We start from the raw sequence: 25,050 nt of genomic DNA, 5'->3' as shown, positions 1-25,050 counted from the left end.
ATAGAGGAAGATTGGCCCTGAGGTAACAGCTGTGCAAAAAGAGGAAGATTGGCAACAGATGTTAGCTCAGGGCCAATCTTCCTCACCAGAAAAAAAAAAGTTTGAGAAAGTCCATTTAACAGAGTACTTAAGCTAACTTTAAGCCTGGTAGAAGAGGGAACTACTGTTTCCTGAAGAGCTTCCTGAAATCCAGTATTAAAAGATTGAATAAATGAAACATGTTAGGTAAACTGCATTTTAATTTGCAAAAATCCTTAGATTTCTAGAATAGACTCCTCTGATGATCAAGACTGTAATTACACAGTGCTAAATATCAGGATAACAGCCTATGATTTATCCAGTTACTTGAATACTTGAAAATATCTACTTTTTTAGACTTCCTTAGATATAGCTGATAGATGATAATCTAGATAATGCCTTGAGGGCAGAGCCTGTGTCATAGTATCTTTAGTGTCTAGAACAATAACTAAACAATAGTAAATATTGTAGTTTAGCTAACATTTATTGAATGCCATGTGCCAGGAATTGTGCTAATTTTTATAATTAATGCATCATTTAATTGTCCAAAAACCTTACTGGTGTTAATAATTTATTCCAATATTACAGGGTTCACAGAGCCATATAAAGCACTCAAAGTTGCTGAAATTAACACTCAGTTATGTCTAACTCCAAAGCTTGAGATATTTTCCACTCTGCTGTGTTGTAGAGCATGCTCCAAATATTCAATGAGTGAATGCATGAATGTAAGAGACATGCAAGAGACAGTCAGTTGTTATCAGGAAAACATCATCATGCAATTTGAATATTTTTAATTTAAAATTTCTTTACTCTTAATTCTAGTACTCTGATCATCATTATTATGCTCTTTTCAGAGATCCGTGCTCTATTTACTTGCTTTGAAAAAGAATCATTATGGAACAATCCAAATTATAACTTATGATTGAACAAATCAGCTGCTGTCCTACACAGCAGTGTGATTGGCAGCACAGGTGTGGTATTTCTGCTCCAATTTAGATGCATTACAAAGGATCAGTTGTTCCAAATGCCATTTGTGAGATAAAACTAAATATTAATACCACCTAAAGTGCCATAGTGTGTACGAATCGAAGAGTTCTCATATATACCTTAAATGATTGTCACAGCAATGCTGTTTGGTCAGGTATACAGGCATCTTAGAGTTAAGAAAAGGGGCTAAAAGGCTTAAGTGACTTGTCCAGGTAATGCAGCTGGCAACTCAAACATTCAACACCATGCTGGTAGTACCTTTTTTGAGGGGGAAGATCTGGACCCATATAATGGGAATCAACCAATCTTCCTGTGTCTTGTGAAGATAGGACTGTACAGATATATGGGTTCTTCCCATTTAGAGAGGACTGAGTTACTGGAACCATCAAAATACACACAGGTGCACACAAAGGAACGTATAAGTCATAGATAATGACGTTCTAGTTCTGCACTGTCCAATGGAAAAACCAAGTGAGCCAATAGTATCATTTCAATTTTCTAGTCCCAGTAAAAAGTACAATGAAACAGGTGAAATTTTATCTAATACAATGTGTTCAAAATATTACATTAACATGGACCAATGTTAAAACAATTATGAATGAGATATTTTATACGCATTTTTTGGACTACATCTTCAATTCTTACTAGCTACCTTAGAAGTACTCAATAGTCATGTCTGGCTATTCAACGGCACAGCTCTAAACAATAGGATAGTAAGATCCAGGTTTCCTGCTTAGGTATAGAAGCTCTGAGAGGAAGAGGAAGGGAAGAAGTTTTCCTAATTCATTCCTCTGTACCCTCCATATTTTGTCATTCAGATGATTTCCTTTATGTTTAAATTTAAATGTCTTTTCATATTTTTAACCTAACCGGCTAGTCATCTCACTGTTTGATATTCAGTCATCTGATAAAGAGTTTCTATTCTCAAGAGTGCTCTGAGGAAGCAGTGTATCTTTGCAAGGAAATACATAAACATGACTCCAGTGATTGGAACAAAATTAGAAGATTCCTGAGGAAAATTTGCTGCTATAATTTAACAAATGCACCTCTGCAATATCCTAGGCTCATGAGAAGTAAATTTGTTATTTTGGGTTAATGTCGAATGTGCTTTTACTTCACTTTTTTTCCCTCTTTTTGTCATTCAGCTAAAATGAATGGTTGATAATGTTTAGAATGTCATTTAACTGTAGAAAGAGAAGAAAAAGCCAGAAAATATTTAAACTATTCTTTAATTCATTCAATCATGTCCTAATAAATTATGATAATTTTGATCCAGATTAAAAGGATTTTTGTATTATTTCCTAGTCTTTTAGACATTTATCAATTCAATATAAAACATTCCTAAGAAATTAACAGATATGATTATATATAAATTATACATTTCTATAAAGATATTTCCCCAATTGTCAAGACTTACCAAAGAGCATTTAAATATCATGTTCTAAATATAGATATTTATAGTGCACACATATGCTTTTTTTACCTTAATGAATATAAGACTCTACTTGTCCAAAATTTTGTAGTATTTCCTAAAATGACTTGATCACATCATCGTCTAACAACAATGATGTGAGCAACTACTAAGGTTTATCAGTGCTTAATGTTAATGTCAGTACAATGTGAGTTTTGTTCTATACACTTCACAGGCATCATTTCATTTAATCCTCAGGACAACCTTATTTAGGTAGCTATTAGAACCAGTACCAGGTTCCCCAATGACTATATATTCCTAGACTATCTATTTCTAGAGGAGCCATTTCTGAGTCAAAAAAAAATGCTTTTTTATTTATTATAGATATTGATAAGTAACCCTCAATAGAATTTGTACTAATGGATCCACCCACCAATAAGGTATGTGAATATCTGGTATCCCACACAGTTATCACACAATGATAAAACTTTTGATCTCTGCCAGTTTAATAGATGGAAAACATGGAGTGTGAAAATATTTTTGTTTTCATTTGTGTTTTCTATTATAATTGAGATCAAACCCTTTCAATAGCTCTTATCACCCTCCACATGTCAAAACAGCCCTGCCTGGGGATTAGCAGGTTTTAAATGAGATGACTTTGTGGGTGGAAAGTCATAAGAAAAATTGAGCTGAGGAATAGAGGTAAGAGCTTTTTGACCTTGGCAGATAGCTTCTACTTTTATGAAATGCCCTATTCATGCCTTTCTTAGGTGGTTTGAGCACTTTTGATGGAAATCTGGTTGCACGCTAAGAACTTGGTTAATGGGGCACCAAGCATAGCTAGCAACCCTGGCCACTATCATTGTATTTTTAAACTAAATGTGTCAGACTGAATTGTTTTGAGATATGACGGTTATTAAACATATACGCACAGATACTCCGAAGGGATGCTGAGAATCGATGGGCTTTTATTTTTACATACCAAATTCTTACCTGATCCAGGACCGAAATCTGCTGTTGACTCTTCACTCAATATAATCATATGAATATTGAGTATTTTATTGTCAGTAGATGGCATTCTTGACTAGAAACATACTTCATAACTTCACCTCGTGGCCTCTACATAACCTCTTAAGTGGTCAATTGAAAAGCTTTTACCTCCTTTTGTTTTTTTTTAGTCTTATGATATATTCTGCGTTGTCCCTCAGGGCTATATGCATTGACTATCATATAGACAGCTTTTCCGAACTAGGCGTATACAATTCAGCATGTAGTGCTTGACTTTGGAATAATACTACTTAAGGATTATCTCCAGTGATTGAGGAGGTGCATAGATGGTGTGGGAAATGAAATCTGTTGAGAATCTTCAGACTGTTTTCTGGGTGCTTATTTCAGTGCTCTCCCTAATAACCTTTTAGCAGAGCAGCAGCATGATAGAATCATTCTAGAAATCATAGTTATTATCTCTTGCAGATACCTGAAGGTCATCTAGCCTGCCCCTCTGATTTTGTAGATGAAGAAGCTCCTTAGAGAAATGACTTTTCCAAGAAAGTTACTGGAAAAGTCAAGACTCCCTGAGTGAGCCCAGTGAGTTCTTTCTCAAATTTGTACATGCCCTGTCCACCCAAGAAGTGAAATACACAGCAAAAGTAGAAGAGAAGCAAACAAAGACAATCACCTGGAAAATCTACCTTAGATAATCAGTATTGGCATTATTTCCTCACCATTCCAGCTATTCCATACGATTCCTTGCTCTGTTAGGTATCTAATAGGTTTTCCTTGTTTTCAGATGGAAATTTGCCAGGTAGCTTTTAGATTCTGAAATGGCAACCCACCATCTGGCAAGAAAACCGGTAGTAATAGATATGTATTAAAAGGTCTTTATTGCATCTAGCTAAGACTCACACTCCATCAGCTTGTGGAGTTTCTGTACTTAGCACATTTATATACGAAACTACTTACAGATATGCCTTTTTTCGAGACACTGGACCAACAGATCTTTGACAGAGATTTATGCTGATCTATTTGCTATGAAAATTCATTAACTGCCCTTTTATGGAGCTTATAAGACTGGGTACAATACCTAGAGTTAGGAAGAAGTAAAATTATTTTCTTTAGAGTGAGACAGATGCACTGATTGCCTTTGTCATGAAGAAATTTTGTTTTAATTTTCATCAGTGGCTCCAAAAGAAGCTTGATCATTTTATTAGTGTGGTCCTCACAAAGAGCATATTTCCCTTGTCTTTTCTTTTCTCTTCTCTTTTTCTCTTGCTTAGTCAGTAGTGCCCATCTCTCCACCAGAGAAGCATGTGACTGCATTTTCAGTATTACTTCAGTCACAAAAGATTCAAGTTTATGCTAAATGGAGACCAGATACTTGTCTTTCATGTGGCTCGAAGCTTTGACAAAATCTATTCACTTGCTTTGAACGGTATTGCTCTGAGCTTACTTTTGCTTGAGAAAAAAGGCCATAGTTATTTGGAAAAACTGAGTTCTCATTTATCTTGGCTTATCTGTAGTATTGATAAGATCTACTGTCTTAGAACTCACTCAGAACTAACAAAAGAACAAAATGGCTGAGAAGACCCATAAGTCTATACATTCCAGAAACAAAAAGGATTTACTTTTTCCTGTTCTACTTGCCTTTTGAATAGAGTTTGAATTGAATGATTATTGTGAATAGCATGAGATTTAACGATGCTAACATTATCAATTTGTAACTTATCCAGGTGTGAAGGATTATGCACACGAGGGTAAGCTGAAAGCTATTTAGATTAAGCAGCTTATTAATATAGAAGCTAACTTTGATGCAGTCACAAATACAGAACTCCAGATGTTTATCTAGGAGGGAAATATCTCAGCCTGTTTTTCAACATGCTATAGTAAATATTCAATATAAATCTGTCAAAATTTTGAAGAAATTAAAACTATTCTGTATTGTTTTATTTTTCTCACTTTAAAAATTAATTTCTATCTTTGTTTTTATAAGTTTTTTAACGCTTCTATATGTTTAAAATTACATATCTTCCCAGCACAAATTGCATAATCTCTTGTCAGTCAGAGGAGCTTTGCTATCCTATATGATAACCACGTGATGCATTAATGGTTACGATGCTGACTAGAGAACTAGAGTTCGGTAAAATGCTCTCACTAGATTTTAAATTTTGATGATTTGGAAGTGACAGGAGCATCTAGGACTGTGCATGTTCTTGGGCTAATTCCTTTATTTACTATCACATCCATCCATCCACTCAACACCCAGGTGTATCAGTGACCACTGTGACAGAGGCCTTTGTACTAGGTGCTGGAATACAAATAGTGGATTCTGTTTCAAGGCACATATAGTTTAGTTAAAGGAGATGTATCAGTAAATCAGTCTAAAATTTAGTGCAGGAAATATTGTGATAGGAGATGCAGAGGTGAGCCATCTTAATTCAGTGGAGAAGGACTCAGGAAGGTGAGGTTGGTGGAGTTTTGAGGGATGTTAAGTAAATGCATCCTTAGGTATAAGGTAGTATGAATAGCTCACAGCATTGTGAAAATCCTGTGTAGGAGCAACATAATCATCATGAAGTTACAAGATGGTCTCATTAGGAGAAATTGTTAGGTTTACATCATTCGGATCACTACCAAGGCTCTGTAATTTAGCAGGAAGTACAGAGGAGTTGCAGATAGGAGATCTCATTCTGCTGCTTATTAGCAATGCAACTACAGGCCAAACACTGATCCTTTCTTACCCTACTTCCTTTCTGTCAGCTGGAGATAATACCAGTAGGTACTCAATAAGTGTTAGACTTAATACTCAAAGGAGATTGTGTATCTGGAAGCATATTGCAAATGGTAAAGCTCTATAAAATAACTTCTTTTATTCTCTACATATTTATTCCACATCTCCTATGTTTCATTTATTGAATTACATGTGGGGAGTAAATAATTTCATTTTGTTTTAGTCATCAAAAAGCAGTTAGCATTTTATAAGAGTCATTATTGGACCTTATACCTTTTGTTTGGGGGCTCAGAAATAATTTTAAGTATTTTCCTAAGGAATACAACATGCTTTCATACCATGCATTCATACCAACACGCTTTGGTATGAATGGAATATAAAAAAGATATACCCCAAACTATCATTTTCATTCATTTATCCATTTTAATTCCACCTACTAGTATATATTGGATGTCAGGCTCTATGCTAGGCACTGAGGATATACAACATAGATGCTACCTTCCTTTAGTTTACAGTTCAGTGAGGGCTACAGTCATAAATCACATAATCCCATAGACGATCTGTGATAAATGCTTTGAAAAAGCAAAATGCTGTCCTGTGAGAGTATAGTACATTATGAGGACTTGACTTAGGGTGTCAGAGGAGGCTTCTCTTAGAAAGTAAAGTTTAAGTGGGGATCTCCAGAATGAATAGGTGGAAGTGGGAAGTGGGTGGAAGAAGAAATAGTATGTATAAAAGCCCTGAAATGGGAAGGAACATGGCAAATTTCAAGAACTGAAAACACTTCAGTATATCTAGAGTGCAGAGAACAAGGTGGAGGATGGTGGAAGATGAGATGTTGGAAATATTTGGCTAAGGTTAGATGATGCAGGGATTTGTAGGCCAATTAAAGAACTTGGGTCTTTTTTCTATGACTAATGGGAAGACACTGAAGCATCTTGAGATAGTTGGGGTGGGGAGGGGTGATTATACTAGCTAATAGATAGGGAAAGGATAGGTGGGGTCAGGAAGGAATGCAATGAGAATGCTCTTGCTGCTATTGCAGGTGAGAGATATGGTAGGTTGGGGGTGGGGCAGAGTTGATGGCAGAGATGGAGACATGTGGATGAAGTAAAATGGTCTAGACTAAGTGGTGGATTGGCTACTTATAAGAGGTGAGAGAGAGAGGAAGTTGTGTGTGACTCCTGTCTTTCTTGCTTCTGAAATTGGGTGAATTATGGTGGTGCCGTTTACTGCCAGTGCTGGGAAGTGGACCTTTGGGGTGGGAGGGGGATTGGTGTTTGTATTCAGAGCTGTTTAGTTTGACGTCCCTTTAGATTACCCAAATAGAGATGTCAGATAGCCAATTGGCTGCATGGGTATGGACCTCAGAAAAAAGAGTCTGAAGACAAAATATAGAAGTCATAGAAAGGTAAATATATGTTTGCATTAAGTCTAAACTATCATCAGTATCACCTGGAGTTTAAATTTAGAAAACTTTAGTGGAAAATTTTTGAGGGTAAGAAAAGTGGAGGATTTGTAAAACTTGAATAGCCCTCATACCGTTTAAATTTTTTGTAATTGTTACACAATTTATCTAATCTTTAAAAGTTGGATTTCAACTTAATTCTTATCTAAAAATTTGGCAATGATTTTAAAGAAATGATAATAAAGGAGGATTTTTCATGTACTTTATAGGGAATGAATATTAATCGTTGCTCTTTATGATCTTATGAAATTTATCCCTTAATTTGAAATGAGACAGTTTTGACTTTCATATGAAATCAGATAGTTAATTTTGCTTATTTGAACATACTACTGTATTAGTATCTCTTTTTCATCTCAGATATTTAGATATAGATCAGCCTGTAAGCCTTTTTCATAGATTTACTGTGACAATTTTCTTGCTTATCAGGGTAACTTACTACACAGATTAAGGAATTTCATGATAAAGCAGGTCCTCTATATTTCATTGAGAAGAACTTCTTCTAACATGATTTCCCATTGAGACTGTTTTCTCTAAAACCAGTGATACCATTGGAATGCAACTAACTACTTTTAAAAAGTCTAGGTTTATGTTTTGTTCTAAAATCTATTTCTTTATTTGTAGGTGATGTGCAGTTGAACCTGAAATAAGTAACATATTTGGGGGTATGTACCATTTTATGTAAATAAATAAATATGTCTGTGTACTACATAAGTACATATTATATTTAGGAATTGTACAAAATATTAATTGGAACTGCTTTTCCTTATGAGTTATGAAATTAATCTATAGCTCTGTCTTATGTAAATAATATATACAGAAAGCAGTAGCAATGGATTTTATATTAAACTATAAGATCATCGGTGATTTTAAATATAATTTGTGTCCCACTAAATTCATCTGCAAATAAAATTTTATTGTTAAATCTCATTTTTCCAATGTATTTTAAAATTGTACATTCTTCAAAGAAGGAAAGTTAACTATCTTATGTTTATTATTTGAATAACTAAACATAATATGTAATGCATTTATTAGTTTTCCCTCAGATATTTATCTGGCTATAAATCTTTGGTATTTTTCATAAAATTTATACTTTTGCTATGTTAAATGCTAATATTACCAAAATGTGCGTTTTGGAACCTAACTTCCCCCTGTAAACATTATTTTATATTTCATCATTTTTAGTGATCAGTTGGCTCTGTTTTCAGTACAAAAATTCTCAATAATCGTTTTTTTGATTATTCAACCTAATGCTTTTATATTTTGTACAAAGTTCTTGGTCTTTACTCCTTCTGGTTTAGTGCATACATCATATGCTGGAGAATTACTAGTTTGCTTGTTTTAACAATTTATGCTTTGGTAATTCTGTGATAATAATGTATTTTGTATTTGGTTACCCAATTGCAGATAATCTTGTGGCATTACAGAGTTTAATTTATGGGGAAGATCTTTAGACTTAAAAAGGATTACTGACCATTTAAGAATGATTAATTAATCAGTATAAAATTGAGTCTTAACTGTATTAGTGCCTGTCTAAGCTACACACAGATACATGCACAGACACATGTACCACCCAATCCTATAGCAAAAATGATCAAGTTACAACATAGGGGATGGTCCTGCAGTGTTGGCCTAGAACAGTAGTGAGCCAGGGGTTCTGGAGTTGCCTTTTGAGACTGATCTTGCTCTCAGGAGCTGTGGATCTTCAGCAATTCAGTTTCCCTAAAGTTCACTTTCCTCATTTGTATGGTTAGTGGGCTAAATCATATGATTTCTTAGCTTCCTTCTTCCCTAAAATATTTTTGTTTCATTTCATACTTCAAAAAGCTAAAGTTTAGAGGTGAATAATTTTGTATTGGTAAAACTGATATTAAGAGGTTACAGGGTAAGGAAAATTCATTTATCTGGGTCAGACATTAGAAGGGTACAAGTAATTCTTTGTTTAGTCAGTAATGTTCTTGTTTTCTTGCTGAATTTTGGGATGAGAGTTGATCTAGGAAGGCAGGCTTCCCCTCTATGCCCTTTTGTCCTACCTGACATGGAGACTCAGGATTGACTCATTTTGAAAGAATCCCTCATAACCTTGTTAGTTCAAGGTTATCTTTTATCTGATTTCTCTCTTCCTGGATAGGTTGCAGGCTGAGGAGCATTAAAATATCTATTTTCTTAGAGGTTTCCTTTTCTAGATTTGAATAATTCACTTGATTCTTCCAAGCTACTTAGGTGAAAGAGTGTTATCTAGGAATGCTAATTTTAGTTCTTTTTGTTTGGAATTAGAGAAATAAATGCATTATATTTTTAGTCTAGGTAGTAAATTCTTCACATTCTTTAATCTGGTCATTTAAAAACTCTAAATGATGTTCTACTACCTTTTATGTTGTTTGGTTAGATATTTGCTTGAGGTATGTGTCTTTTTTCCTTTCGTTAATTTAAAAGAGAAATATTTATCTGAAGTGGGTGAATATGAAGAATGATTCAGATCTGTTTGAGTATTGGGTTTATTCTGCTTTGAGTACTCCTTTTTGTTCCCATTCATGTATTATTTTAAGCTCCTTATTTCCGACATTCCAACAGCAGATATCAAATGACTACTATTTTATACTATAGGGGATTTTTATGAAAAGGCCAAAGAATCCACTATATGTCTCTGACCGTTTTTCCAACTCTGAGATTCTGTGATTCTGTGATTTTAATCTGTTACCTTAAATCTAAAATATTGTCATTTTTGTAGGTGAAACTGATAAGTTAGTATCCATTTTATATGGATCAGCCTACACGTGAAAGATTAGTTATTCAGTATTTAGAGAAAAATATATAACTCATCTACAAAAATGGTAATGACAAACAGCAAAGCTTATTAAGATATTAGCTGCATTTAAAAAGACTTAGTTATCATGGAGTGCCAGATATTAAAAAGTATATTTTAAACATTTGTAAATCAAATGGGAATAAAATATTCTTTACATATTTTTTATCTTTTTATAGGGAATTCTTTTTCTGGGTTTTGTGAGACACATCACAGGCATTACAGTTTGAAATCAGTTTCATTGTTTTCTTTTAATTGCTACATAGCTGCTGAATATTTGCAGTAAGTTTTAATGACTACTGAGGAACATGCTTGATTATATGCCATTAGTAAAAATATCTTTTTATGGCAAAGGGTCGTTTTCAGAATGTCCTTGACAAAGGCAATAGATAAATGTGTTATTACCCTTCAAAAGAATGCAAATCAGTATAAGCAAATTTTAGGGGAAATATTTAAAAATAAACAATTAAAATAATGGATATTCTTTGTGTGTTGCTTATTGAAATTATATGAATGTTTAAAAAGAACACATAGGTGTACTTATGTTCAGAGGCCAGTTTAATACTAATTAGAAGAGTTGTAAATATCATAATTATTCTGTATAGTAATTCCGTTTTCATTACCCACATTTTATTGCTAAGTATACCAGATACTGGGTAGATAGTTGTAATGCTGGCACTGAGAATATCCCCAAGATGACTTTTCAGTTTTTCTAACCATCATCTCATGTTCCTGATGCTCCTGCTACTTATCATTTGCTATTTCACCTAGTATTTGATCCTACCTCTCTGCCTTCTTTTATTCAGTTTCCTTTGTCAGAGACCTCCCTTTCTTCCTGTCCTTACCTGTCAAAATTTTACTTATCTTTCATGCTACCACAGCATGGCTGACAAGTTTTGTAGGTTCATACCTGAGATCTGAACCTGGGAACCTGGGCTACCAAAGTGGAGTGTGCCAAACTTAACCACTATGTCATGGGGCTTACCCCCAAGAGATTCTTTTTTTTGGTGAGGAAGAATGATGCTGAGCTAACTTCTATGCCAGTCTTCCTCTGTTTTGTATGTGGAACACCACCACAGCATGCCTTGACAAGCAGTGTGTAAGTCCGTGTGCAGGATCTGAACCTGCGAACCCTGGGCTGCCCAAGTAGAGTGCTCAGACTTAACTACTACACCACTGGGCACCCACCCCCCTGAACAGAGATTCTTATTTTTTGTGTATGTGTGAAGAAGATTTTCCCTGAGCTAACATCTGTGCCAATCGTCCTGTATTTTGTATGTGGGATGCCTCCACAGCATGGCTGATGAGTGGGTTACGTCCATATCCGGGATCTGAGCCTGCAAACCTGGGCCACCAAAGCAGAACTTTAACCATTTGGCCATGGGGCTGGCTTCAGAGATTCTTTTTAAGCAACTCTCCAATAAGTTTAAGGCAGATTGTAGGTTCAAAATACATATCCATGCACCATCGCATGTATCATTTAAACCTGTAGAGGTGAAAAACCACTGTCCTTGAATACTAGATTAAATCTTCCTGTACTCTATTATGGTTACAAGGTATGGGTAAAGAGAGACCTGGTTTTATCACCCATTCTTCTGTAGTAAGCATTGTGAGAGTAAAAACTGTAAGGAGAATAATTATATAGGGCATCATAAATTCACTTGCTGCTTTGTTCAGGCCATCATCATCTCACCAGTAGCAGAGGAGCTTAAAAATGCTAACCACATATGCAGTTCAGTCCAGATCTACTCACATGGACATTTCCATATATGGCAGTAATTTGGAAACAAAAGATGGAAAATTTGAAGGCTCTGATCTGTAACATTTCCTCTTAAAATATTTCAACCAAATTATTTGGTTTGGTATGCAAGACCCTGTGCAAGGTAGCTGCCATCTACCTTTTGCCTCATCACCTCAATCCTCTAAATTTCTCTATTTTTTTTACTTCTACACCTCAGCAAATGCTATTCTCTCTCTTTGCGTGTGTTATTCTCCTCTATCCACTGTCCTCCTAAGCTTGGTGAAGTCATTCTTTTAGGACCTACCTCTGTTAGAGCTTACTGCTTTGAAGCTTTCTCTCACTATCCAAGACAAAGTTCACCTTACTTTGTAACTATTTGTATCCCTTTCTTATGTCAGCAACCACTACTCTGAATTATTATTGTTATTATATTTTTCTCTCTGGAGTGAGACAAGGGGCTCTGTTGGAGCAGGAATCCTTGTATCTGTCTTATATGACCAGTTTCTAGGCCCATGTGTAGAGAATATTGAGGTTTTAATGGTAGTTACTGGATGAATAAATGAACAAAATGGGATGGATGAGACACATAGAGTAGTTCAGTGTGGACAAGTAAAAGATAAAGCTTTTCTCAAAAATAAAGGCAAAATAGATGTTCTGAGATTTCTAAGTGCATTATTCTTAAAACCTTTAGGATTTCACATGTGAGGTCATTGTTCAAACTCTCATTTGATAAAGAATCATTGTCACGTGCATTCCTTAAGATGTATGTTCAAAAAGGCTATGCAATCTGGGGCCAGCCCCATGGTGTAGTGGTTGAGTCTGGCGTGCTCAGCTTTGGCAGCCTAGGTTTGGATCTGGGCACTGACCTATACCACTCAGCAGCTATGTTGTGGCAGCAACCCACATACAAAGTAGAGGAAGATTGGCACAGATGTTAGCTCAGGGCTAATCTTCCTCAGGGGAGAAAAGAAAAGACTATGCATTAAAAAGACTAATTAGTTGCCTGCAGGAAAATATTGGAAACAAAGCTGAAAGCATTGTAATTCATGATATTGAATGTTTAAAGTATGAAAAAGTTTGACCAACCCACTACAATATTGTAATTAAAATGTATTCCGAAGTCAAATAAATTGAGAAGCACTATGTATATTTTATCTATCTTTGATAATATACACAATGTATGTTTCCATATTAAATACCCTGAGAAGTCCTGCAGCTAAAAATCTATTACTATTTCAAGTAGCAGTGCTCACATAGTCTGAAGATAGAACCCACTTCCCCTACTCCTTTGATACCCAGGACATATTTTGGGAGTCACTGACCTAACAGAAGATAAACCCATGATAGTTTATTAAGGAGGAAATTGAGGCTGAGAGATTCCCTTGTTTGTTTGTGGTTTTAAGCTGCCATTTTCAGAAACTGAACCTTGGGCAAAATGGACACATTGATGTAGTATTTAGCACAGCTTAACAAACACTTTGTAGCCGTTACTTTGTGCCAGGTCATCTGGCAATATGAAGATGAATAAGATAAACAGGTTGGGGAATATAACAATAGTTAGGTTCCCAGGTGATGGTTCTCAGATTTCCAGAAAAGGAAATTGACAGTGTATACACTGACTCTGAGCGTGATTCCCCTGCTATAATTAATTCCCAAAAGCTCATATTGCATTGAAACTCTTCTAGCTATTCTTTAGAAGTACAGACTTTGAAGTCAGCAAAAGAAAATAGTTAGAACACTGACTTTTAGAAAAGTACCATGTACGTATTTTTAAACTCTTAGCATTTTAGTTTAAAACAATAAAAATGGGTGCACGTTTTTTTCTCTTAGAGAAATAAATGATTGTGTGGTGAAAAGTTCTAAATTTAACTTAATATTTCCTTTTATTGACTCTCATTGGTCCTGTGTCATGAAAAATGATATACCTCTCAGCTACCTTTAACTAGGTATTCTATCATTAATCTTAAACTGTCTAGCTATGCTGAAATTTTCATATTTTTTATGAATCAATACTTATATCCCAGTAGTAAATAGAGTTGCTTTTTGAGAATTATCCTTTGCCTCCCACCCCTACTCCAACTTCACTAGCACCAGGCAGACAGATAGGTGCGTGTGTTTGTGTGAGTGTGCATACTCTCACTCACGCTCTCACACTCTTACTGTCACATTCTCTTGGATGAACACTTTTCTGGATGTTAGTTTTTCAGAATATCAATGATCCTAATTATTTTTCTCAGGTGCAGATAGGATTTTTAACCTCATACTTTCCGTTAGGATTCTGCTGAACAACAGCAATGATCTGTTTTCTTTCAGTTTACTGTAGTTCAACTTGTACTCTGCTTATCTTGGACTTTCTTGTCCTGCAACCGTCTTCCCCCCCAGAATTTTTGGCATTCTTCGTCTGAGATATAGTAAAGTGCACATAATCAAGCAATCATTTACTTATTCATTCAACAAATTGTCATGAAGGCAGTGTGCTAGCAGTTGTGGGAATCATGAGGAAAGGATTTCACAATACTTCTTATGCTGAAAGGAAACTTTTAATGGGGATATTTTTTGCCATTACTTGCGTAAAATTTCTTTTGAATAATAGAACTGATGTTTTTGATGTTTGCTTTAAGTAGCTTCCATAAATAGGTATTTTGATTCTGGCCCTTAGCTATGCTGGGAATGATGGAAGACACATTTTTAACTGAGGATATTGGTTTGAAGATGCAGCATAATTAGTATGTGTAGTATTTGTTAACTCACCACATATCTTTGTAACAGTGTACTATGTGAAGACTATTTTAGTAAATAAAAAGATACACTGCTATTATAATTGCCCACAAATAATTTTATTCATCATAAAATTATGAAATGGGATGATGGATACAATAAATGACTCTAATACAAGGTAGAATACAAGATGAGTTCCCAAAAGAGGTATAGAGAAAGTCAGTGGGCAATTCAGAAGAGGCAAAAATTATGTCTCTCTGGGGTTCCAGGAAGAATTTTATGGAAGGGGTTGGCATTGAATTTTTGCTCAGTGACTATGGTTGGCATATGAATTTATAGAGATAGTGGGGATGGTCACTGTAGGCTGAGTAAGTAGTGTGAGTATAAACGCAGAGATATGAAAAGTCTTGGGGCATGAATGTGACCAGCAAGTGGAGGGGATCAGTTAAGTGCAAGCATAGAATGGGGAAAGGAATGTGCCTGTCATGCAAAACATAAATACATTGTGTTCCTCCATGTGTTTAGGCAAGTGTTTTCTAGGCAAGTGTTATGTAAGTGTTTCTGTGGAAAGTAGATTTGCCTTTCTACCTGGCCATCATACAAAGTCAATTCTGTTGATAAGTTCTTTGCTGATATGACTGCAATAATCTTTGAGTTATGTAGTCTTCACCAGCCCTGATAGAGTGTTGAATGTTCAAAAGAAAAATCCAAAGATCTATTAAATCATCAAATACCATTGCATGTTTATGAAATCAGATGAAAACCAATTCCTACATTAGAGCAAATCTGCTTTTCGGTACTTGGTTGGGGTTGTAAGGAGAGATTACTTTGCTTCCCTAAGAAGGTTAAGCTGTCATCTAGCTAAATATGGACTTAAAATAATGCTGCCAAAAGCAGCTGCTGCTTGTGATTGATGATGATGATGACAGATGATGATAGTTTAAAATCAGTTTTGCAAGGGAAATTGCTATTTTTCTGCTTTGGCTGATGTTGTAGTCTGGATTAGAGATTTCTTGTCATATTAGGTATCTTTTTTGATCAAAAGGGAAATTGCTAAGGACTGTATTCTCTATGATAAAATGGCTCTATAACTGAGCTATGGGGCAAATGATTCTAAGTGGCTCCATATATATTAGTTGAGTGACAGCAGTTATTCTGGGCTTTAAAGTGTCATCTCATGGTGAGTTATGTTTTGGGGAACAAATAATGACCCATGTCTAGTTAGGGAAGTGGCAGAAAGTGTGATACTTAGAATATATGATAATAACAGTGCCTTACTAAAGTCTTCAAAGAATGTTTGCACACATGAATATTCAGAGTTCTCTTCAAGTCTCCCAGGGCATATGCACTTGTTGCCTTCCTTGGGCTGCTCTTCTCCTAGATGCCTGCATGGCATGGTCCCTTCCTGCTTTGGATCTCTGCTCAGATGTCTCATCCAAGAGATCTTCCTTGATTGTCATCTCTAGAAGAGTATCTATACCTCCTCTGCTCTTTCTCATTTCTACATGGGATTTTTCACCACCTGATGTGTTGTATGTTTATTCATTTATTGTCTATCACCCTGGTAGGATGTAAGCTACATGAGAGCAGAACCTGATTTGTTTAGTGCTATAGATTAAGAACCTATAAAAGTTCCTGGCCCATAATAGGTATGCAATTAGTAATTGTTGAATGGTTAGCTGAATGAATTAGACTTTATTTTATACACAGAGGACTAAATAATGGACTCAAGATGTTTTTAAAAAGCTAATTAATGTTTGGCTCCAGAGCCATACTCAAGCTTTTTGGTTTATTAACCCAGACGGATTTTGTTTGCAGATACACAAATAATACAGACAACAGCTCTTGAAAACGAAGTGGAACATTGAGGGCTTACTCTCAGGTGGGCCATTTTTATACCTCATCACATTCTAGAAAAAAGGCATCAATTTTGTCTATACAAAATTACTGATAACTGCTATTCCATCCCATTCCATTTTGGAAGCCTGAGCAGATGCTGTTCTGAAAAAGCCATTTTCAGAAAGGGAAAGAAAACAAAGCATAAACTCTCCCAAATATTTTTTAAAGGCCAGTAACATTTGTATCCATTGGGTAAACATGATCAATCAAAGCTTTGCAAGCTTTATATGGGCTGCTTCCTTAACAAATGTGTTTTTTGCTTCGGTCATTCATCATATCTGGAAGTTTGGATGATAAGCATGAGCACTCTCTTAGGTTAATACTGAAAATAGCCACTTGGTGGGTTTGTAAAGGGAAAAGCCCATTAAAGTGGCAGAACAAACATGTATTCTCCTGGTGACATAAAATAGCATGTTATATCCTGTTTATATTGGTCTTGTCTTCATGTGCTGAAATTCAGCTGAACTTTAGGAGGAGGATTTTTTATAAAGGGGAAATTAGGTTGTGAATGAAAGACCTAAGGTACAGATGTTGAAGATATTCTCTTGGATCCTCCAAATGCATAGGGAGTTTTCTAATGGGACTAAAAATATTAGCTACTGAAAGCAGAATCATCTGCTGTGTTGAATAAAACACCTTAAAAAAATTTTAGAGGGCCTTAAATAACCAAGATATAGGTAGCTGCTCTCACCAGCACTATTTAGAGGAAGTGATGAACTGTTTTGTGAGGGAGAGGGGAAGGAGTACACGCATGGACCGAAATGGAACATTGAGGAATCTAATGCAGTCAGCATGTTTACAATCATGCCAAGACCTCTGAAATGAGATAAGACACCAATTATATGTCATCTCACCACTACAAAGGTTATTTGTTTCCCAGGCAAGTTAAGTGCTTATGAGAGAGAACAGATGACAGGTGAAGATAGACTCATTTATTTTTTGTTGAAGAACTGGTTGGGCTTGGGCAAAAGGATCTAGCTCACAGGGTCAAGCTTAGACATTTGTTGAGGTTTACAAGAGGCACAAACGAGAAGAGCAGTTGAAACAGCATAGATGGGGCAAAGAATTGAATGGAGGGAGAAGAAGGGGGTCATGGAACATGCCAATGAGATCCAATGAGCTGGAAAGAAATCAACCAAACAAAACTTTGAGACCCTGACAGTCATATAGTGGAAAAAGTTTGCCCACCACACTGTGGTTATGGTTTCCCCTCACAGACCCAGAGATAGACCTTTGCCATAGACATTTTCTTAAGAAGAACCCAGGAACATACTTATACCTTATCCTGGCCCTGAGCTAATCATCCGTGCCCATCTTCCTCTACTTTATATGTGGGACCCCTACCACAGCATGGCTTGCCAAGAAGTGCCATGTTCACACCTGGGATCTGAACTGGTGAACCCCGGGCGCCCAAGAAGCGGAACGTGTGCACTTAACCACTGCGCCACTGGGCCAGCCCCCATAATGAGCATTTTTACTGAGTTCTGCTTTTAGATATTTTATTCTTTTCAAGATCCCTGCAGAGGGATTTTGAATAATTTTCAATTCCTGCTTTAGCTGGGATATGTGCCAGAAACGGATTTTAAAATAAGCCATCTCTTTGTATCTCCTAGTCCCTTTCCAGGGATTTGTGCACTGCAGAAGAATGTTGTTTTCTTTTCTTTTCTTTTTAAAGATTCTATTTTTCCTTTTTCTCCCCAAAGCCCCCCGGTACATAGTTGTATATTTTCAGTTGTGGGTTCTTCTAGTTGTGGCATGTTGGATGCTGCCTCAGCATGGCCTGATGAGCGGTGCCCTGTCCGCGCCCAGGATCTGAACCAGCGAAATCCTGGGCCACCGAAGTGGAGCACGCGAACTTAACCACTGGGCCATGGGGCCAGCCCCTAGAATGTTGTTTGCAACATGGGTTTTGGGTCTCATAGAGAGAAGGTGGCTCATTTGACAAAATAAGGCATCTTATCACCGGCCTTTGTAGTTTAACTTTTCTACATAAAACTATATTCTTATGTGGTCAATTAAAAGTAGAAGGATTTAATTTCATGAGAGAACGTTTAGATTTGAAAAGACTTAAGAGGATATACTACCCTTCAACTAATAGACAAGGCTAGGGAGGCGGAGGGAGAGTCAGTGTTTTCCTTTAAATGCCACAGCTAATTTGCAGCAAAATGAGATTTGAACTCAGATTGTAGAATCATGACTTCAGTATTCTTGCTCTCAGGGAGAACAGAACAGAGTGTTTAAGAGCATAGTCTCTACAGTTAAAATCAGATTAAAATTTCAGCTATCATCCATATTAGTTGTGTGGATTTAAGCAAGTTGTTTACTCTGTGATCTTTTACTTTTTCATCTGTCAAATGGGGTTATGGCATTTATCTTAAAATTTCTTTTGAGGATTAAATGGGATAATAATTATAAAACTTAGCACAATGCCTGGCAAAGTCTTACAAAATATTCCATATATGATAGTACATCTGTATTAGATTTTTATTGCTATGTAATAAATTACCACAGATATAGAAGCTTAAAATAACCCGCAGTTATTATCTTTAGTTCCATGGACCAGGAGTCCAGCATGTTTTAGCTGGATTAAGTGCTCAGGGTTTCCTAATGCTAAGATTGAAGTGTCAGCTGGCTGTGTCCTCATCTGGAGCCTCAGTTAGGGAAATATGTGTTTCCAATCTCCCTCAGATTGCTAGCAACATTCATTTCCTTGCAGTTGTGGGACTGAGATCTCGGCCTCTTGCCTTGCTAGCTGTCAGCTAGGACTGTTCTCAGCACCCAGAAGCTGCCCTCAGGTCCTTGCCACGTGGTGCCCTCAGAAGCACCTTACAATACAGCAGCTTACTTCTTCATAACAGCAGGACAGTTTCTCCATTTCAAATCTCTCCCTTTATAAAGAGAGCCAGTCTCTTTTAAATGCTTACTTGATTAGGTCAAGACCACCCAAGAGAATCTCCCTTTCAAATAACTCAAAGCCAACTGATGTGGGACCTTAATCCCAAATGCCTTAGTCATGTAAGGTAGTCTAATCATGGGAATGAAATCCATCATAGTCATTGTCACACCCTCATCAATAGGGAAGGGATTGTACCGGATAGGTACACCAAGGGCAGGAATCTTGGGGTCTATCTCAGAATTCTGCTTCCTCAGAGACTATTATTGTTAATTATCATTAATTACTGTTCTTATCATTATTTACTTCTGAGGTTATGAAGGTTGAGAGCTCTAAAATTAAAGGTGATTCTATGATAATAGTGGGAAATCAAAGTAACCAAACTATTTTGGAAACTTTACTTGTGAAGAAATTTACATTGTGTCACTCTATTTGCATGTTCATTTGGTTTTGGACTGTGTAACCATATTTAAAACATACTAAATGTTATCCCCCAAAGGGTATAACTGTTGTAACTATTATAATCTTACCAGGTCCTGAATGGGGACAAAAGTAGACAGTGATCATGGAAACCCAGAACATGATATTCAATCATCAGTATAATGCTTAGTAATTTAGGATGGAACCTTTCGTTGATTTTGTTCTAATTCTGGTTAGTGGAGGAAGAGAAGAGATTATTTTAAAAGCATAATTAGTAAAGGCACTTGAAAACTTTACACGTAAATCTGAGGAAGAGAAATTCTGCTTATAATATTAGTGTTGTGTTGTCACCTGTTTACACAGTGTCATTATCTAAATATTCTCAGAATTCCAAATGGGCATGTCTTTCCTTACCATAGTAAAGAAGCTAATGAAACAATGATCCTCCTGACAAGTTATTAAAATCTATTTTATGTCCTCTGAGCTTTGTCATTAATTTCCTGATACACCTTGAATATGCCACAAGCAATTTGTAATAGCATCAGTTAACATTTGGGAAGTTGCGCATGGCCATCTAGGATACTAAATATTTGCTCCAGGAATGCTAATAAAATCCATTCACATTATATCCCCAAAGTAGTTTTTTAAAATAAGAGCAAAGTTAAGGGGTACCAAATATATGAAAGAATATCTATTCAGATCTATTTTCCTCAATTCTTCGAATTTTTGTGTTCTTATTTGATTCTGAACACTATTACTCATGTTTGGAGGTCAAAGTTTGGAAACAGGACTCTCAGGGCTACATCACTAATGGTCCCTTAGGAAATATGTCTTTGCGTAATCAAAGTCATTGTGGAGACTTGGGTAATAAAGTGAAAAGAAAGAATGAATTTGTCTTTCCCTCCACTTCCTCGTAGGGCTGTTGTCATTTCTACATTTGGGTATTCTTGGATAGCAAGGAAATGAATTGTTATTTAATTTAGCCCTAGTTATAAAATATTATGTAGGCTCTTCTAGTAGGATGACGTACATTGGCAAAAAAGAAATTGTCCTATTTTTGAAAGTTGAATTAGTACTAGTTATTTTTCTTAATACACAATATATTATGTAGGCAGGTTCCATATATTTCTGTACATTAGACACCATAGATTCCATTGAAAAATAAAGTTGGTGTTGTTTCATTGAAGCAATTCTGTGCAGCATAAATATTAAAAAGAAAGGCTGTTTTGCCATTTTAATCAGTTGTCTATTTAATATATTCCTTTTCCATACAATTTATTTTGTATAATAAAAAACAACTGTTAGGAGAGTGAGTACATCAAACTCAGTTTCATTGATTTAATTTTATTTGTTTTATTTTGGCCTAACCTAATTCAAATCAGCACTGTATGTATGGCAGTGCAACCTGTGATGATTTCTATTATACTCTACATTCATGTTTATAGGAATTGGAATATTGTTTTGCATATAGTAGGTGCTAGATACGTATTGACTTAATGAATGACGGGATTATAGATATTAAAACTGATAATCTCTAATGAAATGACAGAATTTATTTTTCATTCCAACATAGTTGAGTGGTAAAAATACTCTTGATAAAGTTTTTGATTATAACTTAATATATTAAGTCCCATTGGAAATAAAATGGACTTCATTTACAAATGGATCTTCAGCAAAACATTTAAGTCTTTAAGTCACTTTTATTACATTTTTATATATCTCTTTTGGGACCTTATATTGCTTTATTAAATGATATTACTTGAAATTTCCTAAACATATTTCCAGAATTTCCCAGGAATTATATATCAATAAAAATAAAAATTACTTTCTTCCTTTCCCTTACTTTTCTTTCATTTTCATTAATTATGTTCCATACATGTGAACAAGAAAAAGGATAAAAAAAATTGGAAGACATCCATTGAAAGTGAGAGGATTTTACTTGCAATAATGGTGAAATCATGGACCATTACTTTGATTTTACCACTTCTCTCTTCCTCTTTTTCTGGGTTAAACTATAGACTTAAGGTGGTTGATGATTAAAAGCCCATCCACTAGGAAACTTAACTCACACACTTACGTAAAGTGGTATAAATGCTGAATCCTTTTAAGTATGTATAGGCTTGATAACATATTTGATGATCCAGTGGTTTGTTTTTGCAAGTATTATAGAATATTTGGTTCTTTCTGAAGTCATCAATACTGTTATTATCTAAAGACTTCAGAAAAGAAGATTGTCTTGAAAACTATTTATTATTTCTTTGCTTGCCTGGGTGTTTGTTTTGTCTTCTCATTTAGTCTTTAACCTTTTATGCCAGTTAAGCTAAATTTTTTTTTTTGTCTTTTAGAGACTATTATATTCATGAAAGAATAGCAAGTAATATATGCAAAGCACAAAGAAAAAAAACCTGGAGTTTTAGTAGTTGCATGATTGCTTTCAGTAATGTAAATGGCCATTGCAAATAGTAACTTAAGATCCAAAGAGCATTCCTAGAGTCTAGAATTACTAGTTTGTCTTCCTTTTAATTAAAGTTGATCAAGGTGATGAGATAATTCTAGATCTCCAGTGTACTTTGTGCTATGTAATTGTTCTAAGCATATTGCAAAATTTGGTCCATTTGTCAGTGTTTTTAAAAGTGTTTAAACTACTTCCATCCCTGCTGCCTTATTTTTCTCTCCATTAGGATGAACAGTAACTTTATTGCAGATAGAAGTGGCTTATTTCCATTTAAAAAAATTATTTTTGATAGGCATTGATGTTATGGTATTTATGAGAAGTGAGATCAGAAATTAAAAAGTGATGATGTAATGTTTTAGTCAACAAAACAAAGCAAAACAATAAATATTCTGCCACGTGATATATACCATAATTCTAGAATTTCTTTTATCTATCCTTTGATAAATTCACTGCTAAAGAGCTCTGCTCACTAATTTTTATTTAATTAGATTATTTCCTTGAAACAGAATGCAACTTCCTACTATTAATCTCCTCTTTAATGGAATCAGTTTGATCATAATGTGCCAAGATTTTTTATTAATTTAACATTTCAATTATATCTGCATAGTTGATATATGTCTTATTACTGTTGGCTATTCTGATTTAAGAAGTTTCATTGAGTTTTACCAAAGATTGTCTTATTTTTTCTGCCTCAAAAAGTATTTAGAACTTTGCTTCCTAATTTGTAAGAAGTAGGCCTAAATAGTTGTTGGATGAAATACTTTATTTTAGGATGAAATATTGCTTAAGAAAACAACTGGAGAGCGTTTCCCTACCTTTTAAATCAGCTACTCCTGCTGGATGCATTTTATTTGCTCATGTTTGTGAACCCACCACCCATACTATAATTGGCTGTAGATTTCCTGAATTCCTTTGAACTTTGAACACAAATCCTGTATTTAATAATTCCATTCACACAGCCTATTTTTCAAATCATTTCTGGAATCTCTAATCTTTTGCTTCACAGATACTTTGAACTACCACCTCATGTCTAAAGCCTGAGTTCCTGACCTTTTAAAATTTTTATTTTCCGTTATTTATGTTATTCATATATTGATTTGCTCATTTCCCCCATTTAAATGTGAGGTTTATGAGGGCAGTCCTCTTCCATCTCATACACCACTATTTCCCAGGCCTTCAGGGCATTGCTTGACATAAGAATTCTCAGAAAAATATATATATTGTGTTATGGATGTTATTAATATCATGGCAGGTATTTATTGTGTACTCTGATGCTGTTCTTTTTCGTTTATTATTTCATTTAGTTTTCACAGCCTTATGAGGCACAGGTATTATTATCCAAATGAGGAAGTGGAGGCAGGTTGAATACACCCAAAGCTCTCTTGCCCTCATAAGCTGATTATTTAGTTTCTCTAAATTTCAGACTTTTAGACTTCAGGCCTACTGCTTTTAACTAGTTTTCTGCATACATCCCCCTTTCCCCACATCTTTATGGGATCTGGCCATATGTTTGCTTTTTGACATAAGCCGAGTTTTTTTAGGCAGTCTGTGAACACAAGTTAGGAGTTCAGTAACCAAATGATAAGGGAGAAGAGAGAGGTCAGTGAAAGTTTTCTCTAATGTTAATAATATATAACATTTGGACAGTGCCTTATGTTTTATAAAGAGCTTTTCATGTGAATTCTCATTTAGTTGCAATCGTATTACAAGTTGGGCAAACTGGGCTCAGAGTTAAAAATGTTAAATGCTGTGCCCAAAGTCTGCAGCTGTTGAGTGAGTGGCAGACCTGGGATTCAAATCTTGGTGTCTTTGATTTTCTTCCCCTTGGTTGCAGTGTGGTACTTGCAGATAATTCCCTTCTTGCCACACTTGATTTTTCTTTTTTGTTTGTCTCAGTGTTTCTGGGCACTTCACTCTTATTATGTTCAAGCTTTTTTGTTTTGGTCACTGAGCTTTTTCCCACATTTTCTGCAGGTCATTGGAATTGTGTATTGTTTTATGAACTATACACTGAAGGAAGATATGTGGCCGTAGTTACAATTTGTTATATACTTTAGAGAGGGTTTGAGTCTCCGTTTCGTGTCCCAAAATGGAGCAGTTCTTTTCCTTTCATCTGATAATGTAGCTATAGGATTAAATCAAGATTTCTCAACCTCAGCATATAGACATTTTGGGCCAGGGAATTCTTTGTTGTAGGAGGTTGTCCTGTGCTTTGTAGGTTTAGCAGCATCCCTGGCCTCCACCCAGTAGTACTTTCCTAGTTATCACAACCAAAAGTGTCTTTAGACATTGCCAAGTTTTTGTCTCCCAGGGGAAGCAAAATTTAAACCTTTGGATTAAATTAAGATAATGAATGTGAAAATGTTTTGTAAGTTTCAAAACACTCTTTAAATTCAAGGTATTATTAGGATGAGCTTTAAGAACACTAAAAATTCACTGTGGTGGATGAGGCAAGCAGGCAGAAGAAAAAACAGTGCATAGACATTAGGGACTATAGTTGTCCTCCTACT

The 25,050-nt window shown here is 35.5% G+C and overlaps 1 protein-coding gene across 4 annotated transcripts in view; it reads left to right on the top strand.

The window, feature by feature from the left end:
• CNTN4 (contactin 4) overlaps positions 1 to 25,050 on the top strand; it is an 870,265-nt gene that overhangs the window by 129,021 nt on the left and 716,194 nt on the right. For 3 of the 4 annotated variants that reach the window (XM_046652823.1, XM_046652821.1, XM_046652833.1), the window contains exon 2: positions 8,233 to 8,273. The exons of the other annotated variant lie outside the window; for it this stretch is intronic. The gene's annotated coding sequence lies outside the window, so the exon portion shown is untranslated. The remainder of the gene's footprint in view (positions 1 to 8,232; positions 8,274 to 25,050) is intronic. 4 annotated transcript variants of the gene reach the window in all.

This window comes from Equus quagga, chromosome 1, assembly GCF_021613505.1.
Source record: "Equus quagga isolate Etosha38 chromosome 1, UCLA_HA_Equagga_1.0, whole genome shotgun sequence".
Taxonomy (NCBI): Eukaryota; Metazoa; Chordata; class Mammalia; order Perissodactyla; family Equidae; genus Equus; species Equus quagga.
This window is presented reverse-complemented; position numbering and strand designations above follow the sequence as displayed.